The sequence below is a fragment of the Bombyx mori genome, chromosome 20, assembly GCF_030269925.1.
Source record: "Bombyx mori chromosome 20, ASM3026992v2".
Classification (NCBI taxonomy): Eukaryota; Metazoa; Arthropoda; class Insecta; order Lepidoptera; family Bombycidae; genus Bombyx; species Bombyx mori.
Genome location: NC_085126.1, coordinates 7,740,395 through 7,763,048, shown reverse-complemented (window position 1 = coordinate 7,763,048; position 22,654 = coordinate 7,740,395). Strand labels below are relative to the sequence as shown.

At 40.8% G+C, this 22,654-nt stretch overlaps 1 long non-coding RNA gene across 1 annotated transcript; it reads left to right on the top strand.

The window, feature by feature from the left end:
- The first annotated feature begins 423 nt into the window (after positions 1-423).
- On the top strand, positions 424-5,622 carry LOC119630072 (uncharacterized). The gene is made up of 2 exons (XR_005245882.2): positions 424-639; positions 1,917-5,622. It is a non-coding gene; the product is annotated as an uncharacterized LOC119630072 (long non-coding RNA).
- The last annotated feature ends 17,032 nt before the right edge of the window (positions 5,623-22,654 follow it).

The following is a 22,654-nucleotide window of genomic DNA, read 5'->3' as shown; positions in this document are numbered from 1 at the left end:
ATTAAGTCAATCGTGAACATTAAAATTTGTTATGTACGTATTTCATTAGAAAAATTGGTACCCGCCTGCGGGATTCGAACACCGGTGCATCGCTAGATACGAATGCACTGGACGTCTTATCCTTTAGGCCACGACGCCTTCATTTTTTTGTCTTTAAACATATAAAAAATAGTTTTATTCAGCTATTTAACTATCTACAGTACTTTAGGTACATATATCTAAAAATAAGATTTTATTATTTATTTATTATTTAGTATTTAACGAGCAAACATAAAGATTATTACGTACAAAAACTATTCAAATTATCGCGGGGTAATGGGTGAAAAACACGAACATGTTAAAACTATGTACCTTTCGCTAATTTTAATTCTATCTATGGCTGTCCGCCATTGCAGCCCAAATGACGCCCATAGATAACGGCAATTCCGGGAGAAATGTCACTGTGTTCCTCGAGAATTCGTTACACTTCTCAAGCGTCAGTCGAAAAGAGACATGTCTATGTGGTTACGCCAGCAAATCTTATCTGAAGTGCCAAAAATAACAGCAAACATTCTTCATCTGTTTAATAATCCATGCGACCACAAATATACGAAGAAACGTAAATCTCAAATGCTTACTGAGAAGATAAAAGGAAAATAGGTATTAAATCAAAATGCGTACGGTTCATTTTCGTTATGCTAATTAATAAAATACGAAATGTTTTACGTTGAAAATACATAAAATCTCGCCTTGATCGCCTTGACCCTCGGAATGGCTACCGTATGCTGTGATGTGTCCGTGCTACACGAAAACTTGCGATGCTCTACTGGTGACAATAAACATTGTAGTTAAAAATGAGATAGGTATTACTTTGTAGAAGAAAAAAAAACCGCTCTGATACGAATTTAACCTCAGTTGACCTTTAAATTATAGTCTAAATACATTTATTTAATCAAATGTTTTACATAAATATTGTTACGCTCGGGTAAAATAAATGTTCCACCGAAGTACAACTTAATACTGTATTTGTCACTAAGAACACTTAAAACACTTCACGAGCACTTTAAAATTCTCAATTCGCTTCTTCCGCTTCGCTTCAGGTGATCAGTTAGCTGTTTCGCTTCGAGTAGTTCCGATTACTAGTTGACTGTGTGCCATCTCTGCAACGCTTTTATAGCCGATACCACACCCTTAGAACTATCGAGAATATTCCACACATTTAAAGTACTGTATTTCTGACATCTGCCAATAGATGGCGTTGTACTTCTCGAGCGTTTTAGAGGCTACTAGATCCTTCGATGTTTATTTCGACTATTCGGCGATAGATGGCGTTACTATTACCGGCGTAAGAATATGATCGCGTAGATATTTTGACATTATAAACAATTACAACTTGCCTATTAATGGCGAATAAATATTTAAATAACAAATTGAGGTTGAATCTGCCTATTTGAATTTGTACATAAATTGATCGAGAAAGAACAAAACTAATTACTAAAATTGTTAAACTCTAGTACTATTATGGAATGTTTGAGATTATCCCTTCATCTCTTTTTCATCGTTGAACCTTCTGCCCACGGAGCAGAGTTAATTTTTTTTTTATTGCTTAGATGGGTGGACGAGCTCACAGCCCACCTGGTGTTAAGTGGTTACTGGACCCCATAGACATCTAGAACGTATAATATCCTATTTAAAAATAAGTAAAATATCCTATTTTAAGTTTTTCATTTTGAATTTCTCTATAATGTGACGGTCATTGACCGTGAACTTCGAACATTCGAAGGGGAACGCCGGTTCAGTGTTACAAGATCTATAATGCGCTTGATTCACGTTCCATCTTGCTGTACGTCCCGCCAAGGCCGTGCACGATGCAAAAGTACCATGAATAGGCTTGACGTACGTCGATAATTATTATTAATTGTTTGCTGGATTTGCAGGACCAATTTTGCATCCAGCGAGTGCCCCCACCACCGCGTACGTCGTGCAGATAGACAGTGATTAAAGCGGACGTACGTCAGAGCGGTCCTGCGTCGTGCGTGCTTGATATTGAATAAATAGACTTGCTGTACAGCAGATTTAACACTTTCAAGATTTATTGAATGATATAAGTTCCACTTATTCTCTCCACGCTTGATGCGCGCACGATAGTCTGTATGCTGCATCCAGCACCGCGGCCTTGAGCTGACGTACAGCCGAGATGGATCGTGAATAAAGCGCTTTAGTGTCGTCACACGCTCGCTGTATTCATTCCACTCGTCGTAGCCTATTTTAGTTCAGTCGAACACGGCCACTCGGATCGATGACACGTACACAATCAACCGATTCAATAAAACCACTGTGATTTAAACGTTCCGCTTATTTCTGTCTCAATAACATCAAAATACACGTTCTAAAGGAAGACGAATTGCATGTTATAATGAAGCACAGAAATCTTTTAAGAGTGAAGATTAAGATATAGAAGAGAAGAAGTGATGTACACGCATCAAAAGACTAAGCCAGTTCTTAAGTTCGGGAGACAAACACTTTGTTCAAGGACTATGTACTTACACAATATGGTCACGAATGACTAACTACCACGATGAAGAAATAACAACGCGTAATGAAAATCAAACGTGAACTAATTAATTTATGCGTAATTATTAAGCAATTGATATAAAAGCCCAGACATAACTTGACGATGAATGAATATAACCGTGTAATAGAATTAAAACCACAGAAGTCGTAGACGAAGAAATCGTAATTATTTGTGGTTTGGCGTATTGTACCTAATCCCGTACGAGTAGTTACAAAAATGCTGCTAATTCGTGTGTAAATTTATTATTGTAACTAATAATGTACACTGAAGTAATGTTTCGGTGTGCGTAGCGTCATTCATGCTGTGATTTCTAAGGAATCATTAACCTTTGAACATTAAAATTAACAGGTAAAGCGAACAAAAAATCGAGATAGCAATTGGCGTTTTGAGGAAATCTTAGTGCATCCGCCTTTGCGTGCTGTGTCCTAGTTACGATTAAGGAAAAAGAAAAAAAATCTAATTTACGAGATAACCTTTTTAATTTGCTTTTAAAAGCCTCTCCGGTGTTAGTCCTGTTTCAAATTACAATTTTTGTTCAATTACAAGTTTTGTTTTTCAACGATCTAAGTATTATCTATATGACACACGATATTGATACAGTATGAATGGGTTGATAATAATAAATTAAAACTTTCCGTCATGTATTCGTTCACGTATCTATCATGTGTATTTAATTAAATTAAACTAACTAAATGAATATTTATGAAGTCTATACTAATATTATAAAGAGGAAAGATTTGTTTGTTTGTTTGTTTCGAATAGGCTCCGAAACTACTGGACCGATTTGAAAAATTATTTTTCCATTAGAAGCCGACATTGTCCCTGATGAACATAGGCTATTTTTTTTTAATTTTAATTTTTTTTTGTTTCATGTTTGTTTTAATGTTAAGGAAGCGAAGCGAGGGCGGGTCGCTAGTTAATAAATAAAAAGTTTCCGTGTAATAATGTTTACGAGCCAGTACAAGCGTACACACCTGGCATGTGGCAACAAGCTTAAACGTTAAGTACCTAATTATTGTGAATTTAATGAATCACCTGATAATAAATGATACGAAATTAAAAACGGAATATTAATGAACAGTTTTTTAACATTCTCGATTGGGTAAAAGTTAGCTCATATTTGTATGAAATGGGATCGTTTGCCTACGTTTGCCGTTAGGGGCGCTGTTCCAACTGCATCCAAATTGGGTTAACTTTCACGCTATTGAGAATGTTAAAAAGCTCGCACTAAGCACACAGCTAGTGCCTACTGAGGTAGTTTTCCAATTACAGAGCATAATGCGACTCAGTGACGCACAATGCCGAATTATGCTGAAGCTTAATTGGAACGTGAATTAGTTTTCAAATGCATCAGCAGAGTGCGCTAAGTTAGCACAGTTTTAATTAACATTGATTATTTCTGAGAAACTACGACGAAACGAAAGCCTTACAATTTTTTTCAACATTAAATAATATTACTAACGATAATATAAACAAAATTTCGATTAATGCCAACTTAAAGAAAAAACACTTGTCAATTTTCTGTCACTGAGTCGGTATCGATTGCGAGTATCACGCGAGAGCAGTACTTTTGAGAGTGCTCGATTGTGCTTCGAGTTGCTGTAGTTGGAACATTCAACGTTGAGCATTATGCCGCATAATGCGCTCTTGTGCTGTAATTGGAAAACAACCTGAGTTACGTTTGCCAACGTAAAGGCAGTTTAGGAAGCCGACACATCACTTCCTGTGATTGTTGGTTTAAAAAAAAAACACTTTTTTTAGTCTGTGCTAGCGTTTATTCAATTCAATGTTCACAATACAATGTACACTTATATACTACTTGTTTTTATGAGGAACATGACGTATCTTAAAAGTTTGTTCGAGTGACTAGCATTTTCGCGAGCTGAGGAGAAATAAAAGAAGTCACCAGAGTCACCACACTTTTTTCTTTTTCTTGCTTGATTTTTTTTACAGTGGACTTTTTGGAGGAAGCCGAGAAGTTACCTCCAGCGGCTTTGATTCATTTTCCCACATTTGTGCACTTTTACAGATATTAAACAGTTAATAAACCACTGTTATTACACATTTAAACCTGAAGAAACACTAAATAGACAAAATAAAACAAATCACACAAGTTCACTCCTTGCGTTCCCGTCAAAAAGTCTTTTCTTGCATGTTAACTGGATGTGTCCACAGATATCAGTAACGTAAATACCACCATCTAACTTGAGGCATGAATTCTATGTCTCAGTTTTCAGAGTACACCGGCTGCCCCGCCCTTCAAATCGAAACGCATTACTGCTTCACGGCAAAAATAGGCAAGGTGATGGTACCTTCTTGCGACTCACAAGACGGCCTCAGGACCCTCTATTGTAATGCTTCATTTGAAACATAAGTGAATGAAGTATCGCGACATATTAAGTGTAATACTTTAAAGCTGTCATTACTCGTATAGCTTTACCACACATTTTCAATTTCGATTAAGCTTTTTTTTTTGCCACATACCATCCGGCTATGGAATGAGCTCCCCTCCACGGTGTTTCCCGAGCGCTATAACATGTCCTTCTTCAAACGAGGCTTGTGGAAATTATTAAGCGGTAGGCAGCGGCTTGGCACTGCGCCTGGCATTGCTGAAGTCCATGGGCGACGGTAACCACTCACCATCAGGTGGGACCTTCAATAATCAAGAATGGTCCTTCCAGCAAGACTCGGCGCCAGGTCATAAAGCTCGGTCTGCGCAGTCTTGGTTGGAAACGAACGTTTCGGACTTCATCAGAGCTGAAGACTGGCCGTCGTCTAGTCCCGATATTAATCCGCTGGATTATGATTTATGGTCAGTTTTAGAGAGTACGGCTTGCTCTAAACGCCATGATAATTTGGAGTCCCTAAAACAATCCGTACGATTGGCAGTGAAAAATTTTCCCATGGAAAGAGTGCGTGCTTGTATTGATAACTGGCCTCAACGTTTAAAGGACTGTATTACAGCCAATGGAGACGACTTCGAATAAGCTTTTTATACTTTAAATTGTTTTATATTTATGTATTAAACTAACACACTGTAAAAGTAATAAATGTTATTGGCAATATAATTTTTTTTTCCTTTGTCTCAGTATTTATGGCAAGACTAGGTATGTTCCAGTAAAAGTAGATATTGTTACCGGAAAATGTGTATATTTGCCGCAATATCTACTTTTACCGTAACATATATAAGTATATTTCACTGGATTGGTACGATTGGTTTCCAAATGATTCTTGTCCACCTGATGGTTGTCTGGAAGAGATCGCTCTTAGCGATAAGACCGCCAATTGTGTCTTTTTGTATTTTAATGTATATTTTTTGGTGTAGCACAAAGATAAAAAAAAAAAAACAAACTGATTTCTTTCGGAAATCGCACTCGGGATTCCGTATTTTTTATTGACCAGTCGTATTATTTTAATTAGAATTGTAATACTAAGCCCCCGGAGGTGCGGGCGACTGAATAATTAATTCCCATTTGGAGAAGGTCGGTGTCGTCGTTCGATATGTAATTTCGGTGACCCGACTTCATTCTGTCTTCACGTGCTCTACTAATCTCAGAAGAAATTTTTACTATTTTAAATTTTACAATTAATATTACTGAATACCGATTTTCGGAACACGCTTTTTTTTCCCTATCTATGCTGATAGCCTTGAGAGGCTATTTCAGCTTCGCCCTAACGTGTGTAGGTGAGCTCACGGGGCTCAAACCGGAGTGTTTCTAACACTGAGCCTAGCAAGAGCAGTGCTTCGCAGAATCTACCACCGGATTGGAAACGCGACCCACTGAGCAGATCCGGCGAGAAACTCAGTGGGCTGTGTCTATGGGTTAATTCGCTCGTCGAGCCCTTCGTCGCAAGCAACGGGTTCGACGAGGACGGTGACCGGTGCTAGTGGTACCTAAAAGCACCGTTAATGGATCTGGAGGATCCATAATGACATGCTTTGGGCGACCATTCGGTCTACAGGATCGGGTATGTAGTTTCCAGCGGCCACGGCAAGAGGGTTCTCATATCGTGCTGCCTTCTCTAAGTGCGGAACACAGCATGCGAATGCTTTTCGACGAGGAAAAATATTCGTATGTTTTTATTATCGCTCATGTTCGTTGCCGTCAATAGCCCCAGACGTTTTTACGGTTTATCTGCTATTAAAATGATTATGAAAACCTTGAGAGATCTTTATGACTCAACCATTGTGAGCTCGCACGAGGATACAAAAATTTTTGAGGTTTGGAGGTTGTAATTGTTACGGCTCCGGTAACCTTACAACACCATGTCAGCTTGTTTGCTTTTATATAAGCTCTTGTAGGCGATGTAAATAAAAGACGAGATTTTACTGAGGTATGAGCGCGTCTGATTGTCGTTCGCGCGGTGCCGATGTATCTGCCCGACTGACTGTGTTAAAAAGTGCCACAGTTCTTCAGACCATCGTTGACGATCGGGTGCGCTCGTGCATTTATTAAAGAAATAAACGTGAATCATAATCAACAATGAAAACATGTAAACTGTTATAAAACACATCATTTTTAAGTGTAACTAAATAAATAATTAGAATATTGATATGTGTCGCCTACAGCTCTATTGAAATCTATATTGCCACGAAAAACCCACATGATGAAAAAGGAGTACCTACTTTACTGTGCGCAAACCTATTTTTATACATTAACTAGCTTTTGCTCGCGACTTCGTCCGCGTGGAATAATAGTTCACAAATAATGCTTTATTTTAGAACAAATAGGTTAGAAAAAAAACGTTATAGTGAGCCAACTTTAATATATAGACATATGCTGTCGCGGACTTTTTTTTAGATATTTTGAAGGGAAACAATTCTCTCATACATTACTTTAGCGAAACTTTAATCGTTTCTGCAGCGCACGCAGCGGAAGCTCTCAAAAGGGAAAAAAACCCGATTTTGAAACATTATTTATTGGTGCTCCGCTTATATTTGTCTTAGTATGGTGCTATATAGCCCATAGCCTTCCTCAATAAATGGGCTATCTAACACCGAAATAATTTTTCAAATCGGACCAGTAGTTCCTGAGATTAGCGCGTTCAAACAAACAAACTCTTCAGCTTTATAATATTATTATAGATATGAAAGTCGTTCTGTTGATTCGCAGTGAAAATCTGTATTCCGTAATGAATTGGCTCAACAATAGCTGTGACAGTTCTCGTAACTTCGAGAAATCCAAGGTCATTCACTTAGATCAATACGAGATTGTTCCAATAAGATTTAGAAACGAGTGAGGAGACGTCATTGCCAGACTTGTTTGACATATTATTACAACTAGACGATGACAGAGCTTTGCTCGGTTTTTTTTTTGATAACGCCATCTTGTTGCGTCTTTAAAGCGGTTAGTTGCCCTCAATTAAGAAAAATAGTATTATTATTCGCCAATAGATGTCGGGATATATATTAATATACAAGAATTGCTCGTTTAAAGGTATAAGATAAGATTTAATTTCTATGGCTCCTTTTAATATTAACAAAACAAACACACAGGTTTACTATTCTTCTTCGATTTTCACGAGTCTGCAACATTATTGAATTTACGTCACGGTTAGTTGACCACGAGAACAGTAAAAAGTATTCGAAACATCGGGAATGCTAAAATTATAATGGAAAACGCGAGATTATTATGGTGAACCGTAAAATTAATTTTAATTTACTCATTATCTCTAATTTGTAAATGTTTGAAATTGGATAGTGAGAAATTGTCATGACACAACTTAAGAAAATACGACAAAAGAGACTCCACTGCTCACTTCTTTATTCTCCTTCGAAATTTGGTTCTGGAGGCATTTTCTGAGAATACCTTGGACCGCTAAGCACACGAACCAGTCGATACTGTAGGAACACAAAATTAAATTGGGATTCCACACGCACAATCATCCAATCCACATTACCACAATCTTCGAACAGTGCCTACTGAGTTATTCTAACCACGTTATAAGAAGGGGGGAAGTAGGTTTGGAATCATTGGAAGATACAGAAGGCAAAATGTGAAGAACTTCCTCGAGAATTCTACGATGAGGAACTTGATGGACGGGAAATGATGGCTAGAATATGTTCGTGTAGAGAATAATGACCAGCAAACACAGTCATCAGTCATGACGGACACAACTATATAACTATACTCGAGAACTTAGAACCTTATCTCAAGGTGCGTGACGCATTTACGTTGTAGATGTCTATGGGCTCCAGTAACCACTTAACACCAGTTGGGCTGTGAGCTCGTCCACCCATCTAAGCAATAAAAAAAAAACTAAGAAGAATAAGAACGTTGTCCACTCACTACAACGTGAGGGTAGGGCTGTATGGATTCAGATGCGAATAAACATCGCTTACTTTAAAGCCAAATCTCTCGCATTACAAGCACGAATGAAGCTGTCTTTAGTGTCTGAATTTTATAATCTACAAATTCGGCAACATCAAACACAAGTTCTGATCGCTCGAGATCATATTGTGAATACAGTAGATACCGACCGCGCGTGACGCGATTATTACTAAGCGTTTTATCGCTTATCTCCTCTATTGTTTCACAGATAATAATGTAGGGAGTGCCGGAGAATATTTTTATTGCTTAATTGAGTAGACGAGCTCACAGCCCAACTGGTGTTAAGTGGTTACTGGAACCCATAGACATCTACAACGTAAATGCGCCACGCACCTTGAGATATAAGTTCTAAGGTCTCAGTATAGTTACAACGGCTGCCCCACCCTTCAAACCGAAACGCATTACTGCTTCACGGCAGAAATAGGCGGGGCGGTGGTACCTACCCGTGCGGACTCACAAGAGGTCCTACCACCAGTAGTAAATAACCAAGTTGATGCTATGGGTTAAAATTAAGTTCGAGCTCTTTAGCGAACTCGACGAGTACGATTTGCTGTTTGGTTGCTGCTATTAGTTACGCTCAATAGCACTGAAAGTAGAACGGGGTGTACCGTAAGGACTGGTCTTTTCGTCAAACTGTGCCACTCCAAAATAAATAGTAGAAGATATAAATAGCAGCGGAGTCACGTACCACGGCGCTCCGACGGGGATGCTGAAAGCGACACTGGTCCATCTGAGGGAAGGCACTGTGGCGGTAGCCATCATATAACGCAAGATATTTGACGGATGCCTGAATCTCGCTTACGACATTTTCAAGATAAGCTTGCATATACACAAGTTCCAAGCAACAACATTCGGACCATCGGTCTACCGAGCAATATCACCCGCTCGGTATATCATCCCAAAAGGCACATGTGTGTGGGCTGCGTGACCACCATACTCGCCTCATCTCACCTCATCATTATCATCATCAACCCACAGCCATCCACTGCTGTACATAAGCCTCTCCCAATCTCAAAAGCCACTTTACAAAGGGATGTTACTTCGCTTGTAGGATAAACGCAGCGCGGTCACACACTGATTTTATGCGAGGGCGGACTTATGTGGCTGTATCCAGAATTACTCCTGGATACCTTTCTAACCCAGGAGAGCCGGTTGCCAAAGAGACTGATCAGTCTTATTTTGGGTCGTACAAACATACCAAATCAACCTGGATCTCCCTTTTTTTTTCCTACCTAAGCTGATAGCCTTGAGAGGCTATTTTAGCGTAACCTTAACTAGTAGTTGAGCTCATGAGGCTCAAACTTGACGGCGTTGCTAATACGAACCCTAGCAAGAGCGGTGCTTTGCAGAATCTATCACCGGATCGGAAACGCGACCCACCGAGAAGATCCGGCGAGAAACTCAGTGGGCTGTGTCTGTGGGTTAATTTACTCGTCGGGCCCTAATTAACGGGTGCGACGAGAACGACGACCGGGCGGATCTCCCCACACTCGAGCTATGACATAATTATTTGCTTTTCATGCAGTCTCCCACTATCGGCTATTTATTTTAAGCTTTTTATGACAGCAAAACGTTTACTTAATACTCGTTTTCATGACATGTATTGTCGACAGCGCCTCTTAAGCCACTCAGTTCATTCGTATCTAATCTCGTCTCTCCAGAGTACTTTATGATGATATCGCCGCGCTAGTCTACTCCTTAAACGTATTCATTTAAAATGAATCAAAACCGCATCGAGTGATAAGTCTTCGGAGAATCGATTGATAAAGTCCTTCAGTATTTTGATAACAGAAAAAGCGATAAGCCGTTGATGTCATTCAAAAAACGACAAAATTATTATTTATCCATCAAATTGATTTGTTTAAAATCATCGTTTAAACATCGATGATCGAAACTGCATTTATTTTACTATTCTGACGAAAAAACGAGTATGCCAGTATAAGTATAAGTATAAGTATAAGTATAAGTATAAGTATAAGTATAAGTATAAGTATAAGTATAAGTATAAGTATAAGTATAAGTATAAGTATAAGTATAAGTATAAGTATAAGTTGAAGCGGTAGGCAGCGGCTTAGCTCTGCCCCTGGCATTGCTGAAGTCCATGGGCGACGGTAACCACTCACCATCAGGTGGGCCGTATGCTCGTCTGCCTACAAGGGCAATAAAAAAAAATAAAAAACTTACAAGGCTCGACCGTACTGGACGGCTTATCCTTCGATACATGATGACTCCTGTGACATTCGCAGCGAAGTATTTTATTATTTGAAATAAAAACGCTTTTAAGCGCTACCACCGTGGTTGGGTCTCGGCGTTCTGTCTCTGGCAATAAAGCTCAGCTTGCCAGAAAAAACTAAGTTTTCACTAAACTTTAGCGAGAGCAGCGGTGGGAGATTTCGAGAGCTTAATGTTATTGGTGTTACCTTTTCAAGCTCTTACTTACTATTGTTTAGTATTATGATATGTGACGCCAAAAAAATCGCCCTGTTTGGGACTTATGTGCTCGCAATCATTGCCATTGAACCATGTCAATAGTTCTATTAGTAAAAGTTACTATATCCATACTAATATCATAAATATTCCACTGAAACCGATTTCAATGTTTGGTACACAGACAGTCTAGAGCCTGAGAAAAGACATAGGCTACTTTTTGTTGTGAAAAAAGGATTACAAAGGACTGAAAGGGGGATGAAAAGTTGTATGGAAGTATCGTAATTTTTAGAGCTAAAAGCTTGACATTTATTTTTTAGTCCGTGGATTTTATATAAATAATTTTAACGTTTGTACTTAATGTAATATGGAAATGTTTATGTCAAATAGACCTGCAAAAAAGCCTGTGACGGCATATATCTATCTTTTATTTGTAAGCTATTGTCGCCAAAATAGTTATAACTAATTTAAAAAGAGGAATGATTAGATTTTTGGTTTCTTACGTTCTTTTTTTATTTGTATTTGTTACTCTAGTCCAGTGTCAGTCAGGACCAGATTTATATAAAAGAATATTCAATAAGATCAATACTAAATTGTGATTTACTGGAACTGTAGTTCCCGAAGCGAAGTGAGGACGGGTCCGCTAGATTCATAATAAAAAAAATGAATAAAACAATTTCTTGAGAAGTACTTTTTTCCTTTAAATTGGGGAGAGACAATAGATCTATCCGGTCATCGTTCTCATCGAGTCCGTCGCTTGCGACGAAGAGCTCGGCGGGTAAATTAACCCACAGACACAGACAGCCCACTGAATTTCTCGCCGGATCTTCTCAGTGGATCGCATTTCTAATCCGGTGGTAGATTCTGCAAAGCACTTCTCTTGCTAGGGTCAGTGTTAGCATCACTCCGGTTTGAGCCCCGTGAGCTCACCTACTAGTTAAGGTTACGCTGAAATAGCCTCTCAAGGCTATCAGCTTAGGTAGGATAAAAAAAAAAGATAAAATTATGGATGATATTAGGGTTATTTTTAAAATTAAACGACACATTAAGAAAACTTTTCATTTGTCCACTTTTATCAGTTTTTTTTTAATTAATTAGATAACGAGTTGAGACTGGCTTTGAGTGTAGGCATCGCAACAGCATTTTACGTTTTCCCGCCATTTCATAAAACAAATTTAATTTTTAATTTTAGGATTTAGACCGATTTTTTTTAGCTTAGACTCACGTACTTTCCTAGCTGCTTCTTCTTCTCTTCTCTTCTTTTTCTCCTGCTAGTGCTAGCATTCCCTTCGAGCGCCAATAGATGTAGTAGATGTAGTAGATAGTAGTAGATGGGTTAAAGAAGAATTAAGAAAATAAGGAAAAAGAAATGCGACGAAATAGCCGACGTTTTAAATCATAAGTATCTCTGGTTATTAATTAACTAAATATAATGCTATTTACCTCAACACCAGCCATCTACAGTAGTATCCTCCTATTGCCTACTCTCTATTCCTCCTTAAGGTAAACGTGTCGCTTTATCTTCCTGACGTGAATCTATTATGTGGCGGTGATCACGTTGTGTCATGTCTTCGGAAACTTCATGAGCTTTTCTTTATACCTACCTATGCTGTTAACTTTGAGAGGTTATACCAGCTTCACCGTGCGATTAGCTTGGCGAAATAGCTTACCATCCTTAGGAAGAGCAGTGCTTTGCAGAATCTACCACCAGATCCGAATCCCACTGAGAAGATCCGGCGAGAAACTCAATGGGTGGTTTCTTAGGGTCAATTTGCTCGCTGAACTGTTCGTCGCATTAGACGGGGATGAGAACGGTGACCGGTGCTTGGAGTGCCTAAACGCAATTATAGTGAATCGGGAGGAACAGAAATGCCGTGGTTTGGGCGACGGCGACTGTCTACCGTTCAGTCCACAGCATCTGGTATTTAATTTCCAGCGGTCACGATGAGAGGGTTCCCGTGACGCGCCGTTTTCGCGAAATGGCACATCGACGCTATCTTTAAATACTGTTAGGCGCTGTGGTTCGGGATAAATTGAATTCCACCAAAGTACAACTAAAAACTGTAACTAAAGCACTTAGAACACTTCACGAACACTTTAAAATTCTCAATTCGTTTCTTCCGCTTCGCTTCAGGTGATCCGTTCGCTGTTTCGCTTCGAGTAGTTCCGATTACTGACTGACTCCGTGCCATCTCTGCTACGCTTTTATAATCGATACCCCATCCCTAGAATTATCGAGAATATTCAACACATCTCTAGTATTGTGTTTCTGTTATCTGACAATAGATGGCGTTGTACTTCTCGATCGTTCTAGGTGCTACTAGATCCTTCGACATTCGGCGATAGATGGCGTTACTCTTACCGGCGTAACAATACTTACTGATGGCATCGAGTTCCAGGTCGTCGTGGATATCCACATTCCTCACGAATTCACAAGCTTGGCAACCAATTGTGACTTATAAACATCCACTCTAATGTCGATAGCATGTTCTTTTGTTGAAGTTTGTCGTTGGTTAATTTATTGTTTAATATCAGCTTCTAGTGAAGTAATAGCCTCGAACGCACTCGAACGAGGTATTGCATAAATTAGAATTTCGATACAAAAGGAAACTCAGCGAAGCGAGCTGAACGTAACTTAATATTGCGATAGTTATGTTATAATCCTTATATATTTACATTTTACATTTCCTTTTTACTGGTGGTAGGACGTCTTGTGAATCCGCACGGGTGGGTACCACCACCCTGTCTATTTCTGCCGTGAAGCAGTAATGCGTTTCGTTTTGAACGGCAGGGCGCAGCCGTTGTATTGTTAAAAATGAGACCATAGAACTCATGTCTCAAGGTGGGTGGCGGCATTTACGTTGTAATGTCTATGGGCTCCGGTAACCACTTAACACCAGGTGGGCCGTGAGCTCGTCTTGTGCGTCTGAATTAAACCTGTTTATTTAAGTTGTGTTTGATTGACCGATTTTGTGTTATTATTAGGCGACATTACGGTTAATACGCGACATTTATCTTTGTAATTAAAGGTCCTTTTTTCGGTATTAGTATAAAATATTCGATATTTTTAATTGAACTTCAATTATGTTCACCACATTTAAATAGCTGAAAAAGTTTTTTTGTTATGATATTTTTTACAATTTTTAAACTTTAAATGGCTTTCCTGTAAAGTTGTAAAAATGTCGCTTAAACCAAATAGTCTTTCACCAGTCGATATGTAAATGTTTTACCGTAAAATTATTATGAGAAGCTACTTAAATAATCGAATCAGCTTTCAAAGTCGTTGGCTTGGTGATACCGCAAGCATGGATGCAAATGCATTACTTAATAAACCGCACCGGCTTTTTCCTTGTATACAAGACAAGCGTGCTTCTGTATCGCAAGCTGTGGTTTCCGAACTACTTAAATTACATATCTTGCTTGATGCGGGAGTCTATTTGATACTGATTGGCTTACAATCATGCTATAATTCCCAGTAATCAAACGAATTTAATTACATCGTTAACTATGGTAGCACAGTAGGTATTTCAATGTGCATTCATTTTTTCTTGTCATAGTGTCTCACTTCAATCGGTCCCTCATTGCTGAGGATCGTGACTCCGTCCGATTCAGTCATGTAGCTGCCTTTTTATTTAATCATTCCTTTTTTTTAAATGTATTTTTTTATTTATTGCTTAGATGGTTAGACGAGCTCACAGCCAGAAGGGGCGGGATTTGCTAACAGCTACCCGAGCGCCTTCGAGGGAGACCTAACAACTCAAGAGTAACTGCTTCGCGAATGAATCTACTACCGGATCGGAATCGCGACCCGCTGAGAAGATCCGGCGAGAAACTCAACGGGCTGACGTTTAGGTTAGGTTGCACGTCAAACTTTTTTTTTTTTTTTTTTTTTTTATGATTGAAAGTTTACTGGTGGCCCGAAGGCCTTTCCAGTTTCACCAGGACAGGTGGGCGAGCAAAGGCTCAGCCAAGAGGGGTGGGATTTGCTAACAACTGCCCGAGCACCTCCGAAGGAGACCTAACAACTCAAGAGCAATTGTTTCGCGAATGAATCTACTACCGGATCGGAATCGCGACCCGCTGAGAAGATCCGGCGAGAAACTCAGCGGGCTGATGCATGGGTTAGGTTGCACGTCGACCTCTTTGTCGAGTTCGACGAGTACGGTTACCGGGGTCCCTAAGCCTGCCCCTAGTATTAGAGCTGAAGGCATCTAATGCAAAGGTTATTGGATCTGATGGATCCGTAAGGACGTGTCTAGGGCGTCGACGGTGACTGGCTCCTGCATGATCAGGATTCGGGGAGTAGTCAGCGGCGGCAACGATAAGGCGATTATCATGACGCATAGCCTTATCGAAGTATCGTTCCGACGCTGACTTCATGTATTTCCGAATTGATTCGAGGCCCAGGTCGTCGTGTAGGTCAACGTTCCTCACGAACCACGGAGCCCCGATAGCTAACCTGCAAAAGCGGGATTGTAGGGATTGGAGGGTGTCTATGTGTGTGCGGGCCGCGTGAGCGAACACCACACTCGCGTAAGTCATGACGGGCCTTATGCAAGTTTTGTAAAGTGTCACCTTGTTCCGAAGGGACATTTTACTCCGCTTACAGATCATGGGGTAGAGTCTACCGAGAATAAACGCGGCACGGTCACGGACTGATTTTATATGCGGGCGGAATGTCATCGATGCATCCAGGGTAACGCCCAGGTACTTGACCTTCCTGGCCCAGGGTATGGGTTGTCTAAAGAGAGTAATCGGGGGTGTGAGATTCCTCCTCCTAATCCGGGAGGAAATCCGTGTGGAGCTTCCCCTCTGAAATAGCACCGCAGTACTTTTCGCTGGGTTGATGTCTATGCGCCATTTTCGGAACCACTGTCCTAGGGCTAGGGCTGCGCTCTGAAGCTTCTTCGCGATTAGGGACTTATTTCTACTAGAATAGTAAACAGTCGTGTCGTCGGCGAATAAAGCTAAATGGGTCGGCGGCGACCGGGGAATATCGTTGACGAATAAGCTAAATAGGAGGGGTGAGAGGACAGAGCCTTGCGGGACTCCAGCTGTGAGAGGTCGTGGGGAGGAGCGGGTTCCCTCGACTCGATATCGAAAAGAGCGGTTCGACAAGAAGTCCCGTATGATGAGCACGAGACTATCCGGCACGCCCATGTTGAATAGTTTGAAAATCAAACCATTGTGCCAGACTTTGTCGAACGCTTTTGCGACGTCGAAGAAGAGAGCTCCCGTGTATAACGGTTTTGGTCGATTAAGCCCCACAAGAATGTGCTCCGTGAGGCGGTGCACCTGTTGAACGCATGAGTGATTTGTACGGAATCCGAATTGTTCATCGATAAGAATGCCCTTGGATGAGACGAAGTCTCTGAGGCGTTTGTAGAGCAGACGCTCATACAGTTTGCCTAGAGACATGAGGAGGCTAATCGGGCGGTAGCTCGTCGGATGATTTTTTGGTTTACCGGGTTTATGTATGCCGATAACGTCCGCTTCTTTCCACACCGCGGGAAAGATACAGTTCGCCATAGCGGCATTGAAAATAGATGCCAACATCACGATGAGTTGGACGGGTAGAAGTTTAATAACGCGGTTGGATATACCGTCGGAACCGGGAGCCTTGCGAGGACGTAGGTCTTTGATCAAGTCTTTAACTTCCATCGGGGTGACGGGTGGTAACGCATCAGAGGGTGGCAAGGAGGCTCTGCGTTCTACCTCACTGTCTACTAATTCTACATGAACAGGGTCCACGGATTGAGTGCTGGGCGTGCACTGGGTTTGCAATGTATCGGCCAGCAGCTCTGCTTTTTCGTCATCATCGAACGCCGCGAGTCGGCCTGAGGGGCCTTCGAGGGGGGGCATGGTTACTACCGTATCCGATTTGAGAGTACGAGCTAAGCGGTAGTAAGACCTTTGAGAGGGCGCGAGTCCTTCTAAGAAATCAGACCATCTGGCATCTCGGACTTCGGTGATGCGAGACTTTACGTCGCGTTGTAGGGCACGCATTCGAATACGATTTTCCGCGGTAGGATACCTATCGTACGCACGGATCGAGGCGTTCTTAGCTCTAAGGAGTTCCCTAATATCGTCGGGCAATTTGAAGCGGTGAAGGAAGTCCTCCGCTACAACTTGCTTCGATGACCTATCTAATGTCGAGGTGATGTGTGACGTTACGATGTCTATGGCTTCAGCGGTATCCTGAGGAGACGGGATAGAGTCCGGACTAAACGGAAGCAATGGTGGATCAGATTCAGCCAGGCTGATGCCCAGCGTGTGCCAATCCACCACAGTCCTCGTGACGGGAACGGAATCGGGAGCGCGACCGAGCTTCATAACGACGGGACGGTGGTCTGAATCTAACTCTGAAACTACTTCGATCGAGTGTAAGCGCAGAGTTACGTTTTTTAATAACGCTATGTCGAGTATATCCGGGCGATGCGCGATATTTAGCGGGTAGTGAGTCGGGGTTAGCGGAGCGACGATATCGAAGGCGAGATCATCGACTAACGCGTCAAGCCGCCTGCCATTCGGGGTTGTGGTGTGTGAGTTCCACCTGATGTGTTTACAATTTAGGTCGCCCGCCAGAATGACAGAGCTCCCCATACCGAGCAGCGCCTCGATATCACTGCTTAGAACGATCTTATCCGGTGGAAGATAAACGGACGCGATAACGATCGGCGCGTGTCCCGTCAGTGAGATTCGGCACACTGATGCTTCGATATTAGCGAGCGCGGGAGGATCGAGCGGGACGCAATGCAGGGCTCTTCTATAGTAAATGACGGTACCACCACCACGGGCAGAGAGCCTGTCGTTCCTGACCATGTTATAGTTCGCGATTTTAGGGTCACGGCGCGCGGGCTTAAGTAGGGTCTCCTGCACTAAAAAGATATCAATTTGGTGGTCACGCAAAAAGTCAGAAACCTGATCACGTTGATTTGCGAGACCGTAAGCGTTAAAAAATCCTATCGTTACGGATAGGGGCTTTATTCTACTTATATACGCCATTGATTACCGGCGGAGTGAGGGGAGGACGTACGTATTTAATGACGCGTATACGTCGGCGTATTCCTGCACAACGGCGATAAAGTGTTGTGCAGTGGAGGCAGCGCGAATGGCGTCGCCCAAAGCGTTAACGCGCTCAAAGTTGATCGACTGAAAGAAGTCGATCGCTAAAGCGAGATTGTCGGACGCGGTCGGAGGGCAAGTCGCGGGAGAGGGACGAGTCGCGGGGGCGGGACGAATCGTGGAGGAGGGAGTTGTAGCCGTGTTCGTGTACGGCAGCGGTTTTGCCCAGGCCGAGACACTGGGCACCGCCGCCGGAACGAACGCTGGCTTAGCCTGCGACGCAGAGGGTGCCGAGGCTTTGATGTCTGGGCCGGAAGCTCGGAGGCGGTTTTGGCGGGCGACGCGGCGATTTATTTTAGGGGCTCGGGGGCAACCACGGTAATTCGCGGGGTGACCCTGTGTTCGACACAGGACGCAGCTAGGCGGTTCCGTCGCGGTTTTTTGGTCGCGAGCGCAGAGGGCCGTGGCGTGATCGCCCAAACACTTAACACATCGGGGGCGCGCGTGACAGTTACGGGAAGAGTGCCCGTACAATTGACAGTTATGGCACTGGCTAGGAGTGCCTTTTTTATGGGGGGCTTCGACAGCGATACCAGAGAGCCTACAGACGGTCTGTGTGTTAAAGATTTTCTTACCCTCGGGGGTAGGCTGGAGAGCGACTAGAACCATATTATATGGCTCCCTACCGCGACCGGTGTGCATACGGTGCACGCACGTCAAACTCTTTGCCGAGTTCGACGAGTACGGTTACCGGGGAGCAAATCCTACCCCTCCTAGGTGAGCCCTTAGTCGCCCACCTCTCCTGGTGAAATTGGAAAGGCCTTAGCGCCACCAGTATTCCTTCCTTCCTAAAAAAAGGTGCGCCTGTACAACAAAATCCCACAAGATGTTCAGAACCTACATATACATAGGTTTAAGAAAACTATTAAAGAACTTCTGTGCAATAAAGCTTACTATAAAGTCAATGATTATCTAGAAGATTGCACAAAGTGGGAATGAGTTGCTCGCTCCGGGCATTTCAATATTGCAATAATTGTTACGTTATAATACTCATTGTAAGAATGAATATTAAAAAAAAATCTAATATAAAAAAAAAAGAAAAAAGACATGTCCGCTGAGTTTCTTGCCAGTTCTTCTCAGGACGGAGGCTAGTTTTTGTGAATTGGCAGTAGTCCTTTTTGACGTTCAACAAGTATGTACTTTCATTTATGTAGAAAATTTTTTTTTTTGATTTGATTTGATTTGAAACGGCCATTTTCTTGTTTTTTAAACTACGACGACTTTGACTAAGTAATAAAATCGCAAATCACGGCTTCTTGTTTCATTTCGTGTGTTCTAAAAAACACAAAGCATACCTAGATAAATTCCCGCCTGTTTTATTTCGAATTATTATTGAATGTTTTTTTTTTAACAACTAAGTCAGGTTAAGAGGCCATGTAAACACGAGGAACAAAATGATTATTTTGCTACAATAATTCGATTAAATCGTTATTACATGCTGAAATAATAAAAATATAATATATGAGACCGGTACCCGTAAAGAAATGTAATAAATTGTTTCAGTGAAGTGACAATAAATTGTTGTTATAATCAATTATTCCATTGCAATAATATACCTATTACAATACTAGAATAACAAGTAAATAAAACTGAAGAAGTGTGTAGCTTTGTGTTTTCACAGTATAGGGACCACGCAGCACGCCAAGGCTTTTCATGGTTACGCAATCTTCTAGAACTATAATTATTGTGGTTTACATATTTATTACATTCATACAGAGACCGCATAGACGGTTTCATATGTGGTGCTGGAGGAAATAGCTGTAGATTCCATGGACTGTCTATCGTACCAATGTGTCAATACTAAAGGAGCTTGATGCTAAAATTAGACCCTCCACATTTCTTTTTTTCTTGTATGGGTGGACGAGCTCACAGCCTATCCGGTGTTAAGTGGCTACTGGAGCCCACAGACATCTACAACGTAAATGCGCCACCCACCTTGAGATATAAGTTCTAAAGTCTCAAGAATAGTTACAACGGCTGCCCCACCCTTCAAACTGAAACGCATTACTGCTGCACGGCAGAAATACGCAGGCTGGTGGTAACTACCCGTGCGGACCACCATTAAAAAAGTATATGCATATAAAAGTAATATGCATTCGTAGACTATTGGAGTTCTTTGGATACCTTGCTCGAAAGGAGGGTCACAACCTTGAGCTGCTGATGGTTACGGGCAAGATAGAGGGCAAACGTCCCAGAGGAAGCAGTCCCACGAGATAGTCTGACTAAATTCGATCTTGTCTGGACATCAAACTCCACGATGCCCTCCACGAGGCCAAGGATCGCAGCAGATGGAGAACAATCGTACAAGTGATATTGATGCTTAGGGGAAGTCACGACCCTCAGTAATGAGGAGAACTATGCAAGCAGGAGCAGTATTGCATTAATGTCAAACTTAGGCTTATGCAGATTAAATGTCTCTAGAGGTCCCGCAGTAGTCGAAATTCGACTGTAATTAATTAAAATTGTAAGTTTGTACACTATTATGATTCTATTTTCAAAGACTATATTTATTATGCTTCTATAATCATAAATTTCGCCAAGACTACACTATAGAAAAATATTAATAAAAACAAACAATATTTAATCTATTCTCAATTTGACCACAAACGTCAAGAACAAAAGTTTGACATTAAATAAATAGTATGCATGCGTTTTTGCGTCAAATACATGGTAGTGTGTGTAATGTTTTTTTTTTATTGATTTAATGTAATTTTTAGGCATAACTTAAAAAAAATATTATTAACATTCTGCACTTCTCTATATTTTCTATAAGTGTGGGAAATTTCATACTCCTCCGTCCGCGCAATTTTCGTAAAAAGGGATACAGAGTTTTTCCTTGACGTATTAATATATAGATTACAAGATTTAGCTGTAACTAATTAGCTGTCCAATCGGACGAACAAAAATAAATACAACTCATAAACTATTTGTAACAGGAGAAACTATGTAAATTCAAAATACTTGTTAATAATCTATACTAATATTATAAAGAGGAAAGATTTGTTTGTTTGTTTGTTTTGAATAGGCTCCGAAACTACTGGACCGATTTGAAAAATTCTTTTTCCATTAGAAGCCGACATTGTCCCTGATGAACATAGGCTACTTATTTTTTTTTATTTTATTTTTTTGGTTTCGTCTGTGTTTTAATGTTTCCGAAGCGAAGCGAGGGCGGGTCGCTAGTGAGACTATATTTTTAAGATCGAGGATATATTGGTTTCTAAAACTGGTTTCAAGAGATTTTTTAAACGTGATGGTAATCAATATAATACGACAATTAAAAACATTCATTGTTATGTTAAGATAACCCACAAACTTCGGGACGGGTCTTGATAACATTTAGACCTGGCCACATGGGAAACACTAACTTTAAAATGATAACAAATAAATAATAGCTTATATAGTGTATAATAAATAGTTTAAATAGTGTATTAAGAAAATTTTATTTTATTGTAAAAAAAAGCGTGGGGTGCATGGTATCAAGTAGTTATAAATATTTTATGAACAGATATTTTCATTATTTTTAATTGAAATTTATTAAAATTTTGTTTTCTATTTTTTAGTTGCATTTTCTATAAAAGCGTATTTTGTTAGTTTTTTAAACTATTATTTATTTTTCACTTTTTAGTTGAATTCTATTTTTTTTTTTTGTATATTTTTTTTTATATTGAATTGTCATCGGTCCTTTTTCGAGTTAATCCGACGTTTTGAAGGGGGTCAAAATCATGTTCAAAGATTCCGTTACATACATACATACGTCTGAAGCTAATAAAAGCGTATTAAAAGCGAACAGCATCGGTACCTATACATTGTCCTCGTGGCGGATCCGTTGCAAGATATGCAGCGGATACTGAACGGCTTTGCAAGTTCTTCATGGCCAATTGGACTCCAGATAAACATAAGGATAAAATTAAAGTTATTTTCAATGGCTACATTAGCCTACGTCCTGTCGTCGTAAAAGGCGGCTTGAAGTTGTTCAAGAATGTTCATGTTCATACTTCGGGTTGACGTTGCAGATGTGTAAAAATTAATTGGGGACAGAAATCAAGAAGTCTTTTCGTCCCCAATCCCACATCGTCTGAATACGAAAGTTTTCTTAGCGTTTTTTTTTTATTGCTTAGTTTGTCGACGAGCTCACAGCCCACCCGATGCTAAGTGGTTACTGGAGCCCATAGAAATCTTCAACGTAAATGCGCCACCCACCTTGAGATATCAATTC